Genomic DNA, 20947 nt, shown 5'->3' with positions numbered 1-20947 from the left:
GAAGACGGTCTTTTAGGTTTAGACCTATGCCAACTCATAGATACTGATTTGTAGAGCCTATTAAAGAGGTCAAAGTGAGGTAATATTGTTTTCCAATGTTATTGTATATCACCCCTTAGTTATTTTGATTCTGTACAGAAATTCACAACTAATCTGATCTTATCTCTTTTATTTTTATTTTATTTTTTTGCTCCAAAAGATGAGAGATTCACTATTGGTGTGTTGTACTGCTTGCTTTGCTTTTTTAGAGGTTGTATAGCAATAACCACTTTTCTTCAGAATACCTGGGACTCATTTATCAACAAGTGATAAAACTCATTGTGAATGATAAAACTTATTGCATATGATAAATGGTGCTCCAGCTAATCAGCTTTTAACTGTCATGTGTTTGAAAAATGACAGTTGGGAGCTGATTGACTGGAGCACCATTTTTCATATGCAACGAGATTTAACATCAACAATGAGTTTTATCACTCGTTGATAAATAAGCCCTTAAATATGTTGTCATGAGAACAGTTCCTATGTAGTCTGAAAAATTCTCCTTTAACACTGTCAACGGTTGGGGGGGAGGGGGAACTGGGAGGGTAGGGGGAACTGAGACAATGTTTGGTGTAGTCAGCTGTTGGTCGAGGTATCTTTCCTATAAAGATCCGTGGAAATTATGCCCTCTTGATCTATGTAAATCATCAGTTCCAGAAAGGATAATTTTTCCTGGCTTAAATCATGTGTGAGAAGGGATTATATTGAGATCCCGGCACTTGGGATGCTGGCAGTCAGAATACTGACAGTGGCGTCCCGATGCTCAGGATCCTGAACCCAACTTAATAAGTATACTAGACCTAATCCCAAACCCTCACCCACCGCAGCCTAACTCTAACCCTCCCCAGTGGTGCCTAACCCAAACCCCCCTCTCCACAGCCTAAACCTAACTCTCCCTACTCCACAGCCTAACCCTAACCCTCCCCGGTCGTGCCTATCCCAAACTCCCCTCTCGACAGCCTAAACGTATCTCTCCCTCCCCCGCAGCCTAATCCTAACCCTCCCCAGGGGTGACTAACCCAAACCCTACCTCCCCGCAGCCTAAACCTAACACTCCCTCTCCCTACAGTCTAACCGTAACCCTCACCCTGCAGCCTAAACCTCCCCACACCATGGCTTACCAGAATGGAGAACCGGTTGTTTCTTGTTCGGAATTCTGGCATTCAGGGTACCGGCGCTGGCATTTCAATCCATGTCAGGGTCCCGGCGTCAGTATTCTGAGCAGTGTCGGGATTCTGGCGTCACCAGGATCTTGACTGGATCCCATGTGAGATAGATGTTAGTTTGTTATTATTAAGAACACACAAAAAAAGAAGGATACAGCATGTTCAATTGTGTTTGCAGAAAATTGGAAGGCAGCCAACTCAGGGATAAACCAATTCCCCCTTAGAATAAAATTATATTAAATACTAAAAGCAAAATGAGTTGTGCCTTAACCAGTACAGTATTTTAAAAATCCAACTCATGCATCAGAAAACACTGTTAATTTTGTGACCATGCCATACTTGGCTGTCCCTGACATGGTTGTAATAACCATGGACAGAGTTTCCAATCTCAATGTGACCTCCCAGACCCTATTCAACCACAACTCCACCCCCAGTGTGTCCCAATCACTGCTGGCCACAGTGATCGGGTAGTCTGGTGGCACCTCATACCCAGTGGCTGCACAGTAGTCAATACAGCAATGCAATGTAAACCGAGCAACCACTGTTCACACTAGCTGTGTCTCTTCTAGTGTGTTCCAATCATTGTGGTCAGAAATGCTCAAACAGCCCAGTATATATATATATATATATATGTAAGCAATGTCCGGCACTCCAATATATACTTAATACACGCCCGGTGCCCTCACGGCCATGTGTGGATGAAATAGAAAATAGTAACATGCGGCACTCACAGCTTAGTAGAAACTGGTGAATAAACGGCCAGACTCCGTGAAGATCAACGTTTCAATTTATAAAATTTTCGAAAATTTTATAAATTGAAACGTTGATCTTCACGGAGTCTGGCCGTTTATTCACCAGTTTCTACTAAGCTGTGAGTGCCGCATGTTACTATTTTCTATATATATATATATATATATATATATACTCTAAATGGGGAAAAATGGTGGAAAAAGATTTGGGGGTGCTCATAGATAATAGAAAGATTAGATTTGGGGGTGCTCATAGATAATAGGCTCAGTAACAGTACACAATGTCAAAATGCAGCAAAAAAGGAAAATAAAGTGCTTGCGTGCATAAAACGGGGCATTGAGACAAGGGACGAGGATGTAATCCTGGCACTGTACAAATCATTGGTACGTCCACACCTTGAATATTGTGTTCAATTTTGGCCACCATATTATAAAAAAGATATCGTTGAACTAGAAAGTGTTCAAAGGCGAGATACTAAATTGATTAAAGGGTTAGAGACACTGGAGTACGAGGAAAAGCTTACTAGGTTAAATATGTATACACTAGAAAAGAGGTGTCTAAGAGGAGACATTATTAATATATTCATTACAAGGAGTTACCAGGGGATCTGTTTATTAAAAGAACTCTTTCTAGGACACGTAGGCACTCGCTGAGGTTAGAGGAGAGAAAATTCCGTACACAACGTGGGAAAGGGTTCTTCACGGTAAGGGCAATAAAGATTTGGAACTCCCTGCCGGAGAAGGTAATAGTGGCAGACTCTGTAACTGCATTTAAAAACGGATTGGACACATTTTTAACTGGAAAACGTATCCAGGATTATAGCATTTAGCATAGTGACCACTGGCGTTTCTATAATGGGTGCAGTGTGTGCGGTGCACACGGGCCCCTGAGTCCAGAGGGGGCCCCCACCGCACACACTGCACCCATTTGTAAAAAACTCACCCCTCCAAAGTCCAGCGCCGGCATCCGCAGCGCCGCTAGAACACAGTGAAAATGGCCCAGCTGCCATTTTCACGGCGTTCTGCGCATGCGCAGTAGAGAGATCTCAGGGAAAATGGCCGCCACGCCATTTTTCCGGAGATCTGCACATGCGCAGTAGAGTCTGAGTCCTCTAGAGCTCAGACTCTACGGCGCCCCGGGCAGAGAGGAGGGGGCCCGATGGAAGAGGCTGAACACGGGCCTCCTCCTCTCTTAAAACGCCCCTGATAGTGACATTAATATCTGGGAGTGGTAGAATCATAATTGTCAATTGGTACTAAACCATTACTTCAGCAGGTGCATTATAATATGAACAGCTTAACGCAGAATACAGTTTGAACCTGATATACATATTATACTGTGTTTATAAAAAAAAAAAATTTAGTTTGTATGTAATGTATAAGTTTTAAATAGATGTTCTCTACCTAATTAATATTAAAAAATTACCATTTCTGAGCAGTTTTTGGAAAAAATATTACCCAGTTGATTTAATGGTTAATAAACAGTAGTACTAGGTGTATATCACCATCACCGATATACCTGATCCAAATTATGATGTGTGGTGTCAAATTCTCATTGCTTTCATGAAAAAACAATCTCACTCTCTCACTGGCCAAAGATTAAAGAGGTATATGTTTGGTCAAAAGCTGACCTCATTGCAGTACTGTACCATTGTTTTGCACACAGTATTGGTTGTTGCACGTAAAAAAGTTTTTATGCAGTACCAAATGTAAAAAGTGAAGGAGAAAAGCATGATAATATTTGAGCCTTCCGTCAGCATAACATATTTTACAGCTGTGATCCCAGTTTCATGAGTTGTGGCTTGGAATTATACCTCCTCAAGTTGATATCATGTTGTTTCCTTAAAGCATCAGCGGTGCCTTCAACATATAAAGTTAGGCAAAAAACATGATGGCCCAGATTTATCAAGCCTTGGAGAGTGATAAATTGGACCAATCAGCTCCTGTCATTTTCCAAACACAGGCTGTAACATGGCATTAAGAAGCTGGTTGGTTGATACTTTATCACCATACAATTTATCACTCTCCAAGGCTTGATACATCTGGCCCAATGTCTGATATAAAGATCTATAAAAAAAAAATACTTGCTCACTCTATTGTAACTTTCAGTCATGCTAAACAGGATCCATTCAAATTAGCGAGTGTCATTCAGTTGCCTGTTTGCCTCTTTCATATACATATTTTTTGGCCATCATTGCTGCCCTTGTCTGTAGGCTTAATCAAAACATTATGGGGTTGGATGGTTCCAAAGTATCTTCTGTACCTGAACATTTGGCCTCAGATGATAAAGCTTGTTCCATATATTGATATGTTCCTTTATATCTTCAATTTCTATGCCACTTGATATCTCTTTCTAATGCAAAATCGTTTTAATCATGGGCTAATGTATTTTTCTTGTGGTCAATAATGACTTGCTCATAAGCAATCAGGTCTTGTTTGTATATTCAATGCGCCTGTGGAATTTTGTGTCATTCTTCCACTGTTAAAGTTTCTTCCCTATGTTGTCAATATCTTTTGCTCACTTTTCAAGAATGAGATGGTTGTGTTTTAGTACTAAATATTTTTATTAAAGTTCAACATAAAGAAATGGCAATATAGCTCCAGAAATAGAATAACAGTAACAGAGTGAAAATGCTTAAAAAAAAAAAAAGCCAATGAAAAAAATGTAAAAGCCTGTATCCAAAAAAAAACTACAAATGGATGTGGAAATAAAAAGAGATGGTTGTGTTTTATTAACACATTCATTAATTCTCAAGAGCATCTATTGAGACTTGTTTTCCATTCTTTTTTAAGGCTCTCAGAAGCAGAAAAAAATCTTGGCTAGAGTTCACAGGAAGAGATTTTGTGTTTTTGATAATTTTCCAAAGTTGTCCTAGTTTAATTGTACTTAATTTTGTAAAGTGAAACTTAATTTTTGAAAATCATACAGTATTCCCAAGTGATGTTTGGTTCAGCATTTACAATGTTGCTGGTAAAAAGCTTGTCTAGATTTTCAGTGGTTTTATATCTAGACTATATATATTTTGTATTTATCTGTGATTTTGGTGTTATTTTGCAAATTGTAGATTCACTAAAAGCAAAACTGCATCAGAATCGCACTTCAAACATGAGGGGTAATTCCAAATTGATTGCAGCAGGAAATTTTTTAGCAGTTGGGCAAAACCATGTGCACTGCAGGGGGGCAGATGTAACATGTGCAGAGAGTTAGATTTGGGAGGGTTATTTTGTTTCTGTGCAGGGTAAATACTGGATGCTTTCTTTTTACACTGCAATTTAGATTGCAGATTGAACTCACCACACCCAAATCTATCTCTCTCTGCACATGTTATATCTGTCCCCCCCCCCCCCCCTGCAGTGCACATGGTTTTGCCCAACTGCTAAAAAATGTCCTGCTGCGATCAACTTGGAATTACCCCCATGATGCAATGCATCATTGGACCAAACATCATGCATTTATCATAGAAAAATAAAAAATCATGGCAAAGCGATCAAAAGCGGACAGACCACTTCCATGGAGTAGGTACAGTAAGCATGTAATATGAGTATGTGTGTGTGTGCTTTTTTAAATATTTTCATTATAGTGGGAGTATAGCTGCCAGCAGGCCCTTACTGTATGGGCTGGCTCCTCTAATCCCACAGTAAAGAACAATATTATTTCTTTTTTTGATCCTATGAACTCATCCCAATGAGTTGTTCCCTTTAATAGAGGGGTCCTCTGTTCCCAAGGAATTCCATGCCTGTGGTGACCAGTTTGGGGCTGGGTAATTGTCTGTATGCAACATTTTATTAACCCTAAAATAAATTAAGGGGGGAATTCGTTCACCCGACTGAATTTGCACGACACCCAATCCAGTTTTTGGTGGCAAGATCTTGCTCAAAAGATATTGCTACCCCATAGAGTAGCAAGTACTTTTCAGCGAATCGGTTGGGTGAGCGGTGCATGCCGGACTGCCGTTGCCGACATTTAAACACTGCGCAATGGCAATTCGCACCCTTCACCCACAATTGAATTCACCCCTATAGCCTCATACTGATCTGTGCAGTGATTTGTGCAGTGCATCGATTTTAGTCATTAAAGTAGTCAAATGCGATTCTTAGTAAATATGCAGATAAGGGGAAGAATTTACTGTGCAGTGCTTTTCAAATCAGTTGCATCTTGGGCTGCTGCATTTAATGGGGTAACTATATTCAAAACAAAACATACCTGTTTAATTTTATTGAATATAAATGCTACTTTAAAGCGGCTGAAACCATCAAAGATACAGAGGCTTTGAAAAGCGCTGCATAGTAACTTTATCACCAAGAGCTTGTTCTATACACTAGAATACATTTTCTTTTAAACAGATACCTCTATTGTGCAAATTGATTTCTTAAGCCTCACAGGTCAGGAAAATAGTCTCTGAGTTGTTTTTCTGAATCTAAAGACTTTTATAAAACAATAAATCTTATTTCTTAATTACAGATTTTGAAACAAATATTTTCCATGCTGACTGCCAAAACATGGAGTTCAGGAAAGATAATTAGGAAAGAAACAGTATGAGAGTCACCAGAGACTGACATCTGATTTCTAATCTGTAGCTACAGTATGCCACCATGTACACATTGACTTCAGCTGACCAGCTGAGGTTAGAACATTTCTTTACAACTAGAAGTAAAAATGAAAACTGCATAAATAAAATGCTAAAAATTATCTAATGCAGTCAGGCCAGGATATACCTCCTCCCAAGAAGAAAGACTGCAATGTACGCAGTAATCAATCAATTTAAATGTATAAATGATATTAAAAAGTGCAAAAAACAATAAAATGATTTCTGGGCGGATTGGGGAGGGGTTTGTGTGATTGAGTGAGAGAGAGAGAGAGAGAGAGAGAGAGAGCTTATTTCACATATTTGAATGCTGGGAACTGTTTTTAATAAGACAAAGCTAAACAATTATTTAGGAGTTTACAGAAAAAGTTGACTTAACTGAAAGCAGTGATATTAAAGGGTATAAGCTGAACTGTGACAGTTACATTTTGCACAGAATAACTCTATCAGTTCTTTTGTTTTTTTATTAGATTATTTTCATTTAATTTTTCTTTTCTATTTAGATTTGATCAAGAAAAAAATAAATCAAGACATTTTATATTTAAAAAAAGTTTGAAATTAGGATTGAACGAGTCTTTTACTCAATTAAAATTTATTTTAAAGTTCTGTTCATGATGTATACTTTGTTTTTTTATAATGGAAAAAAGACTAGGGCGGTATCATAATTACCATACCCGGGGCTATCCAATTAGCCCTGATGCTGGCGCTCATTGGGGATTTTGTTTTGCAAAAAACAAATCTGCGTTAAGAAGCCCTTTCTTATGATCATGGCCGTGAAAATGCTTAGGTCAACAACTTTTCACGGATCCTACTGTATGTGTTTTCGCATGAAAACTATTTTTTTTCAGACAGAAAACTTGGATAGCCTGAAAAAAAAACTGACTATAAAAATGAAAAAAAAAAAAAAAACCCTTGTATCAAACATCCACATTTTTTTTTTGCGGATGATTAGATAAGCCCCTTAGGAAAAAGTATTCCCTTTTTGTTGTCAGGAACTATTGGGGTGGCAAAGTTCCCATTCCGTAATTACTGTATGTCCAACCTTGGGTCGGATTTCATTGTGGCAGTGATACCTCCAAGTTTGATCTCATAATTAGAGATGAGCGGCAACCCCCCCCCCCCCCCAACATCCCTTTCCAAGCCTAGATCCGAGTCCGGCTCGGGACTTCCCGCCAGACTCGGAAACCTGAACGAGGCAAAACGTCATCATCCCACTGTCGGATTCTCATAGGTTTGGATCCCATATAAACAGCCACGCGTCACCGCCATTTTCACTCCAGACTTGGAGAGTGAGGCAGACAGACCTCTGTCTCTCTCTGTGGGTGGTGGCGTCGGGTGGGGTTAGTGTGTGCTCTGTAGGGGTGCTACTGCAGTCACTGTGGTGTACCTGTGCTGTGTTAGGGGTGCTGTCCTGTCTGTCCGCTGTCATTGTTGTTTCATGTGCTGATACGGCCGAGTGCTGTAGCTGTACATGGGTGTTGCTGTCCTGGCTGTCACTTTATTGTACAGGGTGCAGGGGCACTGTTCTCCTGTATGCTGTAAAATATAGGGGTGCTGCTGGTCCTGTATACTATATAAATTCATGGGTGCAGTTGTTAAACATTAGAAGCACACTGCTTTTGCATACGGTAAAATATAGGGGTACTGCTTGCCCTGTATGTTGTAAAAAGTCAGGGGTGCAGTTAATAATCAAAATCACACTGCTCCTGTATGCTGTAAAATATAGGGGTGCTGCTGTTCAAATAAAATGACACTGGCCATGTATATTGTGCTGCTGTTCAAATAACATTACACTGGCCCTGTATGCTATAAATATTCAGGGGTGCAAATGTTCAAAATTAAAAGTACACTGCTCCTGTATGCTATAAAATATAGGAGTGCTGCTGGTCCTGTATGTTGTAAAAATTCTGGGGTGCAGTTGCTAAAAATTAAAAGCACACTGCTCCTGTATGCTGTAAAATATAGGGGTGCTGCTGTTAAAATAACATTACACTGGCCCTGTATGTTGTGCTGCTGTTCAAATGACATTACATTGTCCCTCTATGCTATAAAAATTCAGGGGTGCAGTTGTTAAAAATTAAAAGCACACTGCTCCTGTATGCTCTAAGTCTAAAATATATGGGTGCTGCTGTTAAAATAACATTACACTGGCCCTGTTTGTTGTAAAAATTCTAGGGTGCCTTGACAATCAATGTACACAGGCCCTGTCATGTATACTGTAAAAGTTCAGGGGTGCAGTGAAAATAAATGTTTGCTGGCCCTGTCGTGTATGCTGTAATAATTCTAGGGTGCACTGAAAATCTATGTACACTGGACCTGTTTTGTATGCTGTAAAAATTCAGGGGTGCAGTGAAAATCAATGTACACTGGCCCTGTCTTGTATGCTGTAATTATTCTAGGGTGCAGTGAAAATCAATGTATACTGGCCCTGTCTTGTATGCTGTAATAATTCTAGGGTGCAGTGGAAATCAATGTACACTGACTCTGTCTTGTATACTGTAAAAGTTCAGGGGTGCAGTGAAAATAAATGTACACTGGCCTTGTCTTGTATGCTGTAAAATTACAGGGGTGTTGTGAAAATACAGGGGTGCTGGCACTGTCCGTGGATGCAATGTCTAGGCCTGACCTTCACAACACTGTATGGGAAGAGGAGGCTCCTACCACCATTTGCACACCCCCTGCAAGTGCTGGGAGGAGCACCGCCAGTCCAGTTGCTGATATAGAGATTGAGGATGTCACTGTAGAAGTAAACCAGGATGAGGAGGATATTGGTGTAGCTGGTCCTGTGGAGGAAGTTGACCATGAGGATTCTGATGGTGATGTGGTTTGTTTGAATAAGGCACCAGTGGAGACAGTTGTTGGCCATGGAATGAAAAAGCACATTGTTATGCCTGTGCAAAATACCAAAAAAGCCACCTCTTCGGTGTGGAATTATTTCTCCACAATTCCGAACAACAGGTGTCAAGCCATCTGTTGCCTTTGTCAATCCATAATAAGTAGGGGTAAGGACGTTAACCACCTAGGAACATCCTCCCTTATATGTCACCTGCAGTACATTCAGTATAAGTCATTGTCAAGTTCAGAAACTTTGGGTAATAGCGTAAGCAGTCCACTGATACCTAAATGATGTAGTTTTGTTTGAATATTATTTCTCTATGAGGATGAGGATGTAAACACTGAAGGGGGGGATCTGAGGCTGAGGATGACATCTTGCCACTGTAGAGCCAGTTTGTACAAGGAGAGATTAATTGCTTTTTTTTTGGTGGGGGCCCAAACAAACCAATAATTTCAGCCACAGTCGTGTGGCAGACCCTGTCGCTGAAATGATTGGTTTGTTAAAGTGCACATGTCCTGTTTATACAACATAAGGGTGGGAAGGAGGACAATTACATCTTGCACGTCTTTTCTTTGTCACATCATTCCAGGGATGCTGCCCATATGGGGTGCTGCCCCTCCGCCCTATCAGTCCAGGGGTGCTGCCCCACTGCTGTTTAAGTCCATGGGTGCTGTTGCCTGTCTGTTGTGCTGTGTAACTCTCTAGAGGTGCTGCCTATGCTGTATAAGTCCAGGGCTGCTGCTGTACTTGATCCTAGGTTTAAATTAAACCCTAGAGCAGATATGAAACAAGCTTCAACTTCACAAACAGATTTGTGAAATCTAGCCACAAAGGTGGAAATGGAAATTTCTTAAGTGTTTTCAAATAAAGTGTGACTCAGAAGACTGAATCTAATCCAGCGCAACTGCTGGAGAGGCAAAAGAGAGATTTTGTGCTGAAACAATAGAGAGTCTTCTCAGAAGAGTGTTAGAAGAACAGAGTTTCAGTGAGTTTGCATTGCATCAGCTTTCCATTGCACTGCAGCACTAGATGGGCCAGGAGCTCCTGTGAGGCACAAACAGTTACTGAATAAAGCCCAGTATAGAGTCTCATGGTGGCTTACAGCGAGGAAAATGTCTGGGTTACCAGGCTGAGGCATGCATTGCTTCCTCCCACAGTCCTACTTATAGTATGAAATGAGTTTGAACTGTAGAGTGGTAACCTCCACTAGGGCAGGGGCTCAATAACAAAAATATTTACTGAAAAGTCATTCTTAGTACTTTACCGAACCCACCCGGACTCAACTTGCCCCATCCGGGGCTGCTGTAGGAGGCTCAGGAGGGGATGCTAAAACATCTATGGGGCTGCTTTATTTAAGAATTAAATATTGTATGAATAAAATATACAAGACACACAGGTATTCTCACATGCTCGTAACTGGGAGATGTGAAAAACAAAAATAAGGCATCTGCCACAAAATCTGTAAATAAAAATGCAATAAAAAATGGAAAAGAAAAAACCCCCACAAGATTTTCACAAAATAAGTCTCCAGACTCTGTGGAGGGGGAAATATCTAATCTTGATCCTGTGGTATTGTGGTACTGTGGAGTTTACTTGCATCCCAGCATTAATTCCAAGATTATCTTAATCCATGAAAATGGAGAGGGGGTACAATTTTAGATGCTTTGGTCCCTAGTTTTTCAGTTTGTCCAGTAATGTGGTAATTAATAATTATATATTTGCTTGGTTGAAGTCCTTTCTGTTCCACATCAATATTGGAGTGGAGGTGAAAGCCTGTCTGTTGTTCCTGATTGCATATGCCTCTGCAATTTTTAATCACATTCTTGACACTGTCCTCTTCCTCTTGCCTCTTCTCATAATGTGAAAAGTCATCAAATATAGAGGTGGTATGTTTGTAGCTAGCTATGATTCAGAGATCTTGGTGAGCATTTTACAGGGGGATCACCTGTTGCTCAAATTTATTAAACTGTGCATGTCCTGTTTAAACAACATAAGGGTGGGTTGGAGGGCCCAAGACAATTCCATCTTGCACCGCCCACTTGTGTCGCTTAGCTTAGTCATACAGCTACCTCCTTGCACCTCTTTTTTTCTTTGCATTATGTGCTCTTTGGGGCCTAGTTTTTAAAACTGCCATCCTGTCTGCCACTACAGTGCTACTCCTAGATGGGCCAGGTGTTTGTGCCGCCCCCTTGTGTCGCTTTGCTTAGTTATCCAGCGACCTCAGTGCAACCTTTTGGCCTAAAACAATATTGTGAGGTGTTCAGAATAGACTGGAAATGAGAGGAAATGAATGTTATTGAGGTTAATAATACCGTAGGATCAAAACTACCCCCAATTCTGTGATTTTAGCTGTTTTTATGTTGTTTTCAAAAATAATTCAGATCCAAACCCAAAACCCGAAAGGGTGGTTTTGGTAAAACCAATCCAGATTCCAAAACACGAGCTGGGATCCAGATCCAAAACTAAAACACAAAACACGAAAAAAGTGCCTGCAGCACTTACAATAAGTACCATAAGCATATCTATAATGGCCGCAGGGTGTGCACACAAGCCCCTAGGTCCAGGGGGATTCACACCAGACACCCTCCCTCCAAAATACAATATTTGCCTTAGTTGTCTGTTGATGCTGCAGAAATCACAAGGAATATGGTGCTTGTGTTACTTTCCTGAAGATCTGTGTATGCGCAGTAAAGTGATTAGTGGAAAAATTGCACCTGCACCATGTTTTTTAGTGATTGGCACATGCACCTCAGACTCTTTTTTTTTTTTTTTTGCATTATGTGCTCTTTGGGTCCTATTTTGTAAATCTGCCATCCTGCCTGCCACTGCGGTACCACTCCTAGATGGGCCAGGTGTTTGTTCCGCACACTTGTGTCGCTTAGCTTAGTCATACAGCCACCTCGGTGCAACCTTTTGGCTTAAAAACAATATTTAAAAAATCATCCAGATCCAAAACCAAAACCATAACACGAAAGGGTTGTTTTGGCAAAACCAATCCAGATCCAAAACACGAGCATGGAACCAGAACCAAAACCAAAACACAAAACCGGAAAAGTGCCCGCCACACATCTCTATACAAAACATGCCACAATTGCTGTGTACCTTGCTAGGAAAACCTGAACTCAATGCATCTCCTCATTTTATGGGGGCTGCTAGGCTTTCGTATATAAGAGGGGGTATCCAAAAGAAACAAAAAGGAATTGTGTTCTAGAGGGCATGGCGCTTGTAGTACGGAGTAGTACGAAAAGGTTGCTTCACGATTTGAGGAAAAAAGTCATGATTAGTGGCGAACAGGTGACTGGTTCTTCCATCTTGACAATGCACCTACCCACACACCTTGCTATGTGTTAAGCAATTTGTAACAAAAAATGACATGACACCTTTACCTCAACCACCGTATTCACCCAATCTCACCTGTGCAACTTTTTTTTATTTCCTCAAATGAAAAGAGACCTTAAAGGAAAACGTTTTGCTGATATTGAAGAGGTGTAATAAAAAATGCCAAAAGTACTAAAAGGCATCAACGACGATGAGTTTAGAAAATTTTTGAGCAATGGATAAAATGTTTGGACAAATGTATTGATTCAAGTGTAGAGTACTGTGAGTACGATTGAAGTTTCAAAATGTACAAATAAATAATGAATCAATAAATCATTAATTCCTGTTTCTTTTGGGTACCCCGTCGTACAAGCTCCAGAATGCACCCAGGCAGTTAATGTTATCTTCAGATGTAAAAAGTACTAAAGTCTATTGGCTCTTAAATGTAGAAACTGGTAGAGTTTTCCGTAGGCTGCTGCACATGTATGGTCCACAGACAGCGCATGAGCAGTAGAGCAGCAGGGTCTCAAAGGTGAAGTGTAGTGATAGCATTAGTGATCACTTCTCTTATAACACATCACAGGGAATGGCTTCCTATGAAGATCCTGGCCCTTGATGTAATTTTTATACAGTTGGGCAGTACATAATGTCCAAAATCCAAGAGAAGATAAATAGTACATAACGTCCAAAACTCGAGAGAAGATAAATATGAACCAAAGTCTGTTATGTGATTTGATTTTTCCTGACCTGTTTGGAGCTAAATTAAAGTCATTTGGGAAATAAATAAAATGCAAACATACATTTTTAAGATGTTATACATAATATAAAAATTATGCAAGTGTAGATTGGCACACACAAACACACACATTTTAATTTAAGTATGTTTTAATTGAGAAAAAATATTTGATATTCTGTAATGTAACAGTTTTTGTACTATATTCATCAAAAGAAAAAAAAGATGGCTGTTATGATAGACAATGAGATTGCATACAAATAATTTTAGAGCCAGATGTCAGCAATGAATGGAGTTCAGCAAGACCTGTGGCTTTGTAGAACTGACAGCCTCTGATCACAGATTAAATCATTTGTTGCATTGCAGAAAACACTTTCAGGGAGAAATGTTCTCTGTAAAACTCCAAGTTGTAACAAAAATTTTTTTTTACTTCATGGACAATTTCAGGGTTCCCTACAGGTATCCCTGTTTGACTCGGACTAGGTCAGAGCCAATAACCATATCACACTGGCTGGCACAACACTAGTGTCAGGATTGCGTTTGCGCTGCTCCCCAAGTCCTAATGTAGCAAGGGCAGAGCCTAAAATAATATTCACAATTAATATTCTATCACTCTGCCTATTATACCATAAAACCCTTTTGCTTGCATAAAACCCTTGCTTGTAAGGTGCTCTGCGCCTTCTCCCCAAACTTAATAATGGGACTGCATGTGCTGTGGTCTCACAAGGAAGGGACATAGGGGGTCATTCCGACCCGATCGCTCGCTGCAGTTTTGCACATGCGGCATGCGCCGGCGCATGCCGGACGGCCTAAGGCCGTCATTCAGTAGCGATTGCCTCTGCCTGATTGACAGGCAGAGGCGGTAGCAGGGCGGGAGGGGGCTGGACGTAAAGGAGGCGCGCTCCGGCCAACGCAGGTGTGGCCGGACCGTTGGGGGGGGTGGGCCACGGCGGCTGCTTGACGTCTCACGCAGCCGCTGCAGCCAGTGGAACCAGCTATCAACTCCCGGCCAGCCGCAGGAGCTGCACTGGCCGGGAGTTACTCCACAAATACAAAAGCATCACCACTGTGCGTTGCTTTTGTATTTGTGCTGGGGGGGGGGGCGGACTGGCATGCAGGGCAGACTAGCCCTGTGCTGGGCGCCCCCCGCATGTCAGGGAAGTTGATCGTAGCTGTGCTAAATTTAGCACAGCTACGATCAACTCAGAATGAACACAATAGTACCCCAAATTACGCCACACAGCAGCACAATCTTATTCGCATTGGGATTCGAGCACCAGGATTTTGACTGCTGGTATACCGACCTCCAGAATGCTGAACGTATCCTTGACTATTAATGGCTATAGAATAATATTGTTAAAAAGAGGTCTAATATATTCACTCAACTAATATCAATAGTATTTATCAACACTAATTGCTGTTTGAAACCAGAGATTCACTACTTTTTTTTTCTTTAAACCACAAGTGATGCCCTGTCTCGTTTGCAAAATCTAAAAAATAAAATGAAACTGAAATTGAGCAGGTTGCTTTTAAGTGTTTAGCACATACTGTTAATTTATACAGCACATTGGCGATATTCAACCATAAACATCTAATATCCAATTTAAACATAGTTTTTGTAAAAGCTTTTGCTTAATCCTTTGATTCGTTACCCTTCTCTGCACTGATGTGTAACTGGCCAAAAGCACTGTCTGCATTCCAATTGCCCACCTGTTTATAAAATTCACTTTCTTAAATTACTGTTATTTAAATACCTGTTTGGCTTTTATATTGTGATTAAATAACTTAATGTAATAACAGGGAAAAAAAGGTATGTGTGTCATACATGTGGCTGGGCTATCAGTATTGATCATTTGATTACACTGCTTAACATTTTGCATTCTGTTCCTGCTGCTTAATTTGTAACAAGACATGCACATTTTCCCAATGAAAATCATCACCAGTAAACCGATGTTTAAATCCAGCAGAAATATAGTCTGAAATGCCTGTTCCACTTGAAAGCCAAAGGATTACATTCATGTTTCCCCAGTCATCTACCTTTTTGCTTGTTTTGGTTTTATAATATTTCACTTTGCCTAAACCTAATTTTCTCCATTGTCTAGCTAAACTCATGTACATTCACAATGCCACCATTTTCATGATTATACTGTAGATGCAATGTGTGGTCTAATTCAACAAAACACCAGCTGTGATGTGCAAGAATATATATCCACATTCTAAGGTGGCAAACATTAATCTAGTAATGGTTATGTCTTATGTGTGTTCACCTCTAAGTTAACATAATAAATTAAGAAATAAAGGAGGAAGAATTTGGAATTAAAAAGGTTATCTATTTATTTATAATAAACCAAGTGGCATTGTATGATAGCAGAGAAAGGATAGCCACCTATCAGCACAGCCTAACAACAAAAATCCAACATTTGCAGGTGTTGACCATCCTATATTTGCCCTTAAAACCTAAACTAATACTTTATTATCGTGAGTGCACCCAACAAGCCAATTGCATCCAGGCAGATGATTAGCTGTTCTAAAGGGAGTCAGGGTGGAGGAGGGTGACCCCTGAAGCCAGAGTCTTAAAAAAAAAATTTTCAAAAATTACATCTAACAGCAAACCACAAAAAAACAGCTGAATATATATTTACTGTATCTTTTTCAGGAAAGATTATATAGGGGTCTATAAGCCAGGTCAGGTTGTCATCCGGGGGCGGTAGCGGAGTTGGCATCGGGGGCAGGGGTGGTGCTGGGAGATGACATCATCTCTGCACCACCTTTCCCTAAGCAGTGAACGGGTCCTGGGTTGCATCGACCCTGCAACCTGTTCACACTGCACCTTACCCAGTATTTAACCCAGGAATAACCCTTCTTTATTCCTGGGTTGAATTACAGGGTCAGGCGACCTGGGAATTCGTCCATGGCCCCTTTCACACTGCATAGTGACCTGTGTCGACCTGGCAATATACCCGGTGGATACCGGGCTGTTTTTGCAGGATGAAAGGGGCATTAGTCGGTTGATGGGAAGATGTACTAAGCAGTGAAGAGAGTGGAGAAATGAGCCAGTGGAGAAGTTGCCCATGACAACCAGTCAGCACTTAAGTATCAGTTATAATTTGCATACTATAAAATTTTACAGAGCAGCTGATTGGTTGCCATGGGCAACTTCTCCACTGGCTCACTTCTCCACTCTCTTCACTGCTTAGTACATCTCCCCCTTAGATTCTCAAGACTGCTGCTAAAAGTGGCAAATAACTAATCTCTGACTAAGAAAAACAGGGGAGACCAACTAGGTAAACAAGGTACAAGATAATAACAATAGCACAAATACCACAATACAACAATAAACATAGACAGGCCATAAAAAACAATTATGACCATCAGCCAAGCACCATGATTTGTAGGACAAATGATTTGTCAGACAAAAAAAATATGAATTCTGAACAATTTGCAGCACCAAATGTGAAATGAGTGTGTCCCTAAATCAAGCAGAAATAGTCTGGTGCAAGCCACACAGGATAAATTTATATTTGATATTTGGCAAACCATCACCATGAATGAAACAAGCACCACCAACAGATGGTCTAAAGGCCAAATAAGCCTTAGCCAAAACATTAATACAATTCTGAGATTAGCTAGAAGCCACTAGTCAAACCCAACAGACTTCACCTGGATGATCAGTCTAAGGATGGGTACACACCCTACAGACATGGTGGTAGAGATGCCATCATGTTGACACATAGGCTGATACAAGTCACTTGATGTGTCGATCCCGGTCATCCAGTGGGTGGCATTTTACTTAGGGATGAGCGGGTTTGGTTCTCCAGGAACCAAACCCACCCAAACATTGTGATCTGAAGTGGGATCCGAGTCCGGGTCAGGACTTCCTGCCTTACTCGTATCTCAAAGCGAGGCCGAATGTCATCTACCCGCTGTCGGATTCTGGTGGGTTTTGGATTCTATAAAAGTCTCGTGCTATGGCGCCATCTTCACTCCGGCTGTGGAGAGTGTACTGGGTGTCTGTCTTGAGTACTGTGTTGTCTGGCATGGTGTGGGGTGGGTGCTTAGTCTGCTGTATCTGAAAGGGGCGCCCTCTCTGGCTGCTGTATCTAAAAGGGGTGCTCTCTCTGTCTGCTGTATCTGAAAGGAATGCTCTGTCTGCTGTATCTGAAAGGGGTGCTCTCTCTGCTGTATCCTAAAAAGGGGTGCTCTCTCTGTCTGCTGTATCTGAAAGGGGTGCTCACTCTGTCTGCTGTACCTGAAAAAGTAATGCTCTTGCTGTCTGCTGTATCTGAAAAAAGAGGTGCTCTCTTTCTCTCTCTGCTGTGTCTAAAAAAAGGGTGCTCTCTCTGCCTGCTGTATCTGAAAGGGGTGACCTGTCCATCCATCGAGGGGCTCTGCCTCAGTGAAGGTCAACCACAGTGTGTAATTATATATATATATGACTCATTTCTGCGACACTGTAACCGCCGATGTGTGATATAAATAATACTTCTACATATTTCTGACTCAATTGTGCGACACTTTTGGTGAAGGTCAACTGCAGTTGGTAATTATATCTATATTTCTGACTCATTTGTGTGACACTGTAATTGCCGGTATGTGATATAAAAAATACTTCTACATATTTTTGACTCATTTGTGCTACGCTGACGGTGAAGGTCATCCGCAGTGTGTATTTATATATATTTTTAACACATTTGTGCAATACTGTTGCTGTACCCCACTTCATGTTCATAGAAATGGAGGACAAACAATTGAAAAATCAGGAACCACTTCCTAATACTAGTGCTGAAGCTGCTGCCACTAGTCATGACATTGACAATGCAAGTCCGTCAACGTCATTTGCTAAGGCCGATGCCCAATGGTGTAGAGGGCAGGTAAAATCAAAGAAGCAATATTTTATGGTGATAAATAAAATAAAAAGGTAAAGTTAGCTGACAAGAAACGTAAACTTGGCAATATGCCATTCACTACACGAAGTGGCAAGGAAAGGCTAAGTTTTTATGACTGGTAGTTCTGCGTCTCATAGTGATAATGCACAGAATATATTTATAACTTCCTCCTTGTAGAAGAGTTAAAAAAATTAAACTTGTTAAGGCACAGGAACCAACTGTGTGTTCAGAAATATCAACAATCCCCAAGGAGAGTCCAACTGTATCCACATTTGCAATGTATAAGCCTGACCTTTCCAATACTGTATGGGAAGAGGAGGCTTCTTCCACCATTTGCATGCCCTCTGCAAGTGTTGGGAGCAGTAGCGCCAGTCAACATGCTGACATTGAGATTGTGGATGTCACTGTAGAAGTACACCAGGATAAGGAGGATATTGGTGTAGCTGGCGCCAGGGACATGAGGAGGCAGTGGAGGCAGTGCCTCCCTTGTCATAATGATTAAAATAATGCACAGAATATATTTATAACACATATAAAGTGTCATACATATCTCCTTTGTATTATTCTAATCATTATTGCTATGAAAAAAATACAGTCACATCTAGATGGGAAACAGAGAGAGAACTGCCTCCCACTGATCATAGTAAAGTGTGTGAAGTGGGGGCGGGCTGGGGGCAGGGCTAAGCCGTGGGCAGTAAAGCCCATTGAAAATATGAGAAGAAGCAGCACTAGTACATCTGCCTCAATGATGGGGTCGCGCCTTCAACCCACATTAAGGCAGTGAGGCAGATGTTATTGGATAGCGCTGACAGTGGTGGGCTGCTACATGATCCCTTGGCTGGCCATGTTTTCACTTCAAGATCTCACAGCTCTTCAGTGGACCTTCACTCTGGAGCCTGTGATGCAGGGGTTTGAGCTGCCACCGGACCTGCAGCTGCTTGGTTGTCCTCCCCTCTGTCCAGCTCTGCAGACATGACCACCTCTCCTCACCAGCCACTGACTGCTCCCTGCAGCTGTGGATGTCCCTTGCCTGTTACTTGATCTGCCTCTGAGGCACATCATTTATGGCCATTGCAGGTGAAGAGAGCTACTGTGGAGGAGAAAAGGGGGTTGCCGGCTGCTGCAGGGGGGAAGGGTTGCCGTCTGCAGTCGGGAAATAAAAACGCTGCTGGGGGAGAGAGAGAGAGAGAGAGGGGGGGGGGTTGCCGGCCGCTGCAGGGGACAGAGGGGGGCTGCCAGCTACTGCAGGGGGAAAAGAGATGATAATTGCCGGCTGCTGCAGGGGGGGAGAGAGAGGAGAATTGCCGGCTGCTGCAGGGGGGGGGGGGGGTGAGAGAGGAGAGTTGCCAGCTGCTGCAGGGGGAGGAGAGGGGGGTTGCAGCTGCTGCAGGGGGGAGAGGGGAGTTGCTAGCTTCTGTGGGGGGGAGAGAAGGGTTGCTGGCTGCTGTGGGGGGGAGAGAAGGGTTGCTGGCTGCTGTGGGGGGATAGAGACGCTGCTGGGAGAGGGGGCAGAGAGAGGGTCTCCCGGCGCTGCTGTATATTGCAGCGGGGGTGTATTTGCAAGCTGGGTGTCAACTACTTATGTGTGTTATGTGTGCACTGCAGTGTGGCAGGAGATGACAGTGCAGGTGGGCACAGTGTGGCAGGGTATGGCGGTGCAAGTATGTGCAGAGTGGCAGGGGGGTCAGTGCAGGTGAGTGCAGTGTGGCAAGAGGTGGTGGTGCAGTGTGTCAGGGGTTTGAAGTGCAGTTGGGTGCAGTGTGGAAAGGGGTGATGGTGCAGGTGGGTGCAGTATGGCAGGAGGTGGAGGTGCAGGTGGGTGCAGTGCAGCAGGGGGTGTCAGTGCAGGTGGGTCCAGTGTGGCAGGAGGTGGTGATATAGGTGGGCGCAGTGTGGCGGGGATGGTCAGACCCACCTCCATGTGTGCCTCCCCAGGCACTGACCTCACCACACATCACTGGCTGGCATTAATGAGGATTTTGAATATGGGGATTTGGTTTGTTTAAATAAGGCTCCAGTGAAGACAGTTGTTGCCCAAAGTAGGAAAAAGCCCATTGTCATGCTGGGAAAAAGACAAAGAAAATCCACCTCTTCTGTGTGGAATTATTTCTCCCTACACCCGGACAATTACTGTCTAGCCATCTGTAGCCTTTGTAAAGCAGTTGTAAGTAGAGGTAGGGACCGTAACCACCTAGGACCCACCTCCCGGTTTCGCCACTTGCAGCACATACATCACAAGTTGTTGACACATTCAGAAACTTCAGCTAAAAACTTAACTAGTCTAGCAACACCTAGCTCCCTTTTCTCTGTTAGATCCAAGCGCCTGCAATCCCCATTACCAGAGCTGGCCCTAGGCATAGGCAAACTAGGCAAAACAGTGCCACTCCTAGATGTGCCATGTGTTTGTGCCGCCCACTTATGTCACTTAGCTTAGTCATCCAGCTACATCGGTGCAACCTTTAGGCCTAAACTGGATGAAAACAATATTGTGCACTGTGAGGTAGCAAAAATTGACTGGAAATTAGTAGAAATGAATGTTAATGAGGTTAATAATACTGTAGGAACAAAAACACCCCCAAATTCTCTTATTTTAGCTATTTTTATAATTTATTTATTTTTAAATACAGATCCAAA

The sequence above is a fragment of the Pseudophryne corroboree genome, chromosome 4 (assembly GCF_028390025.1).
Source record: "Pseudophryne corroboree isolate aPseCor3 chromosome 4, aPseCor3.hap2, whole genome shotgun sequence".
Taxonomy (NCBI): Eukaryota; Metazoa; Chordata; class Amphibia; order Anura; family Myobatrachidae; genus Pseudophryne; species Pseudophryne corroboree.
Note: the sequence above shows the minus strand (reverse complement) of the source record.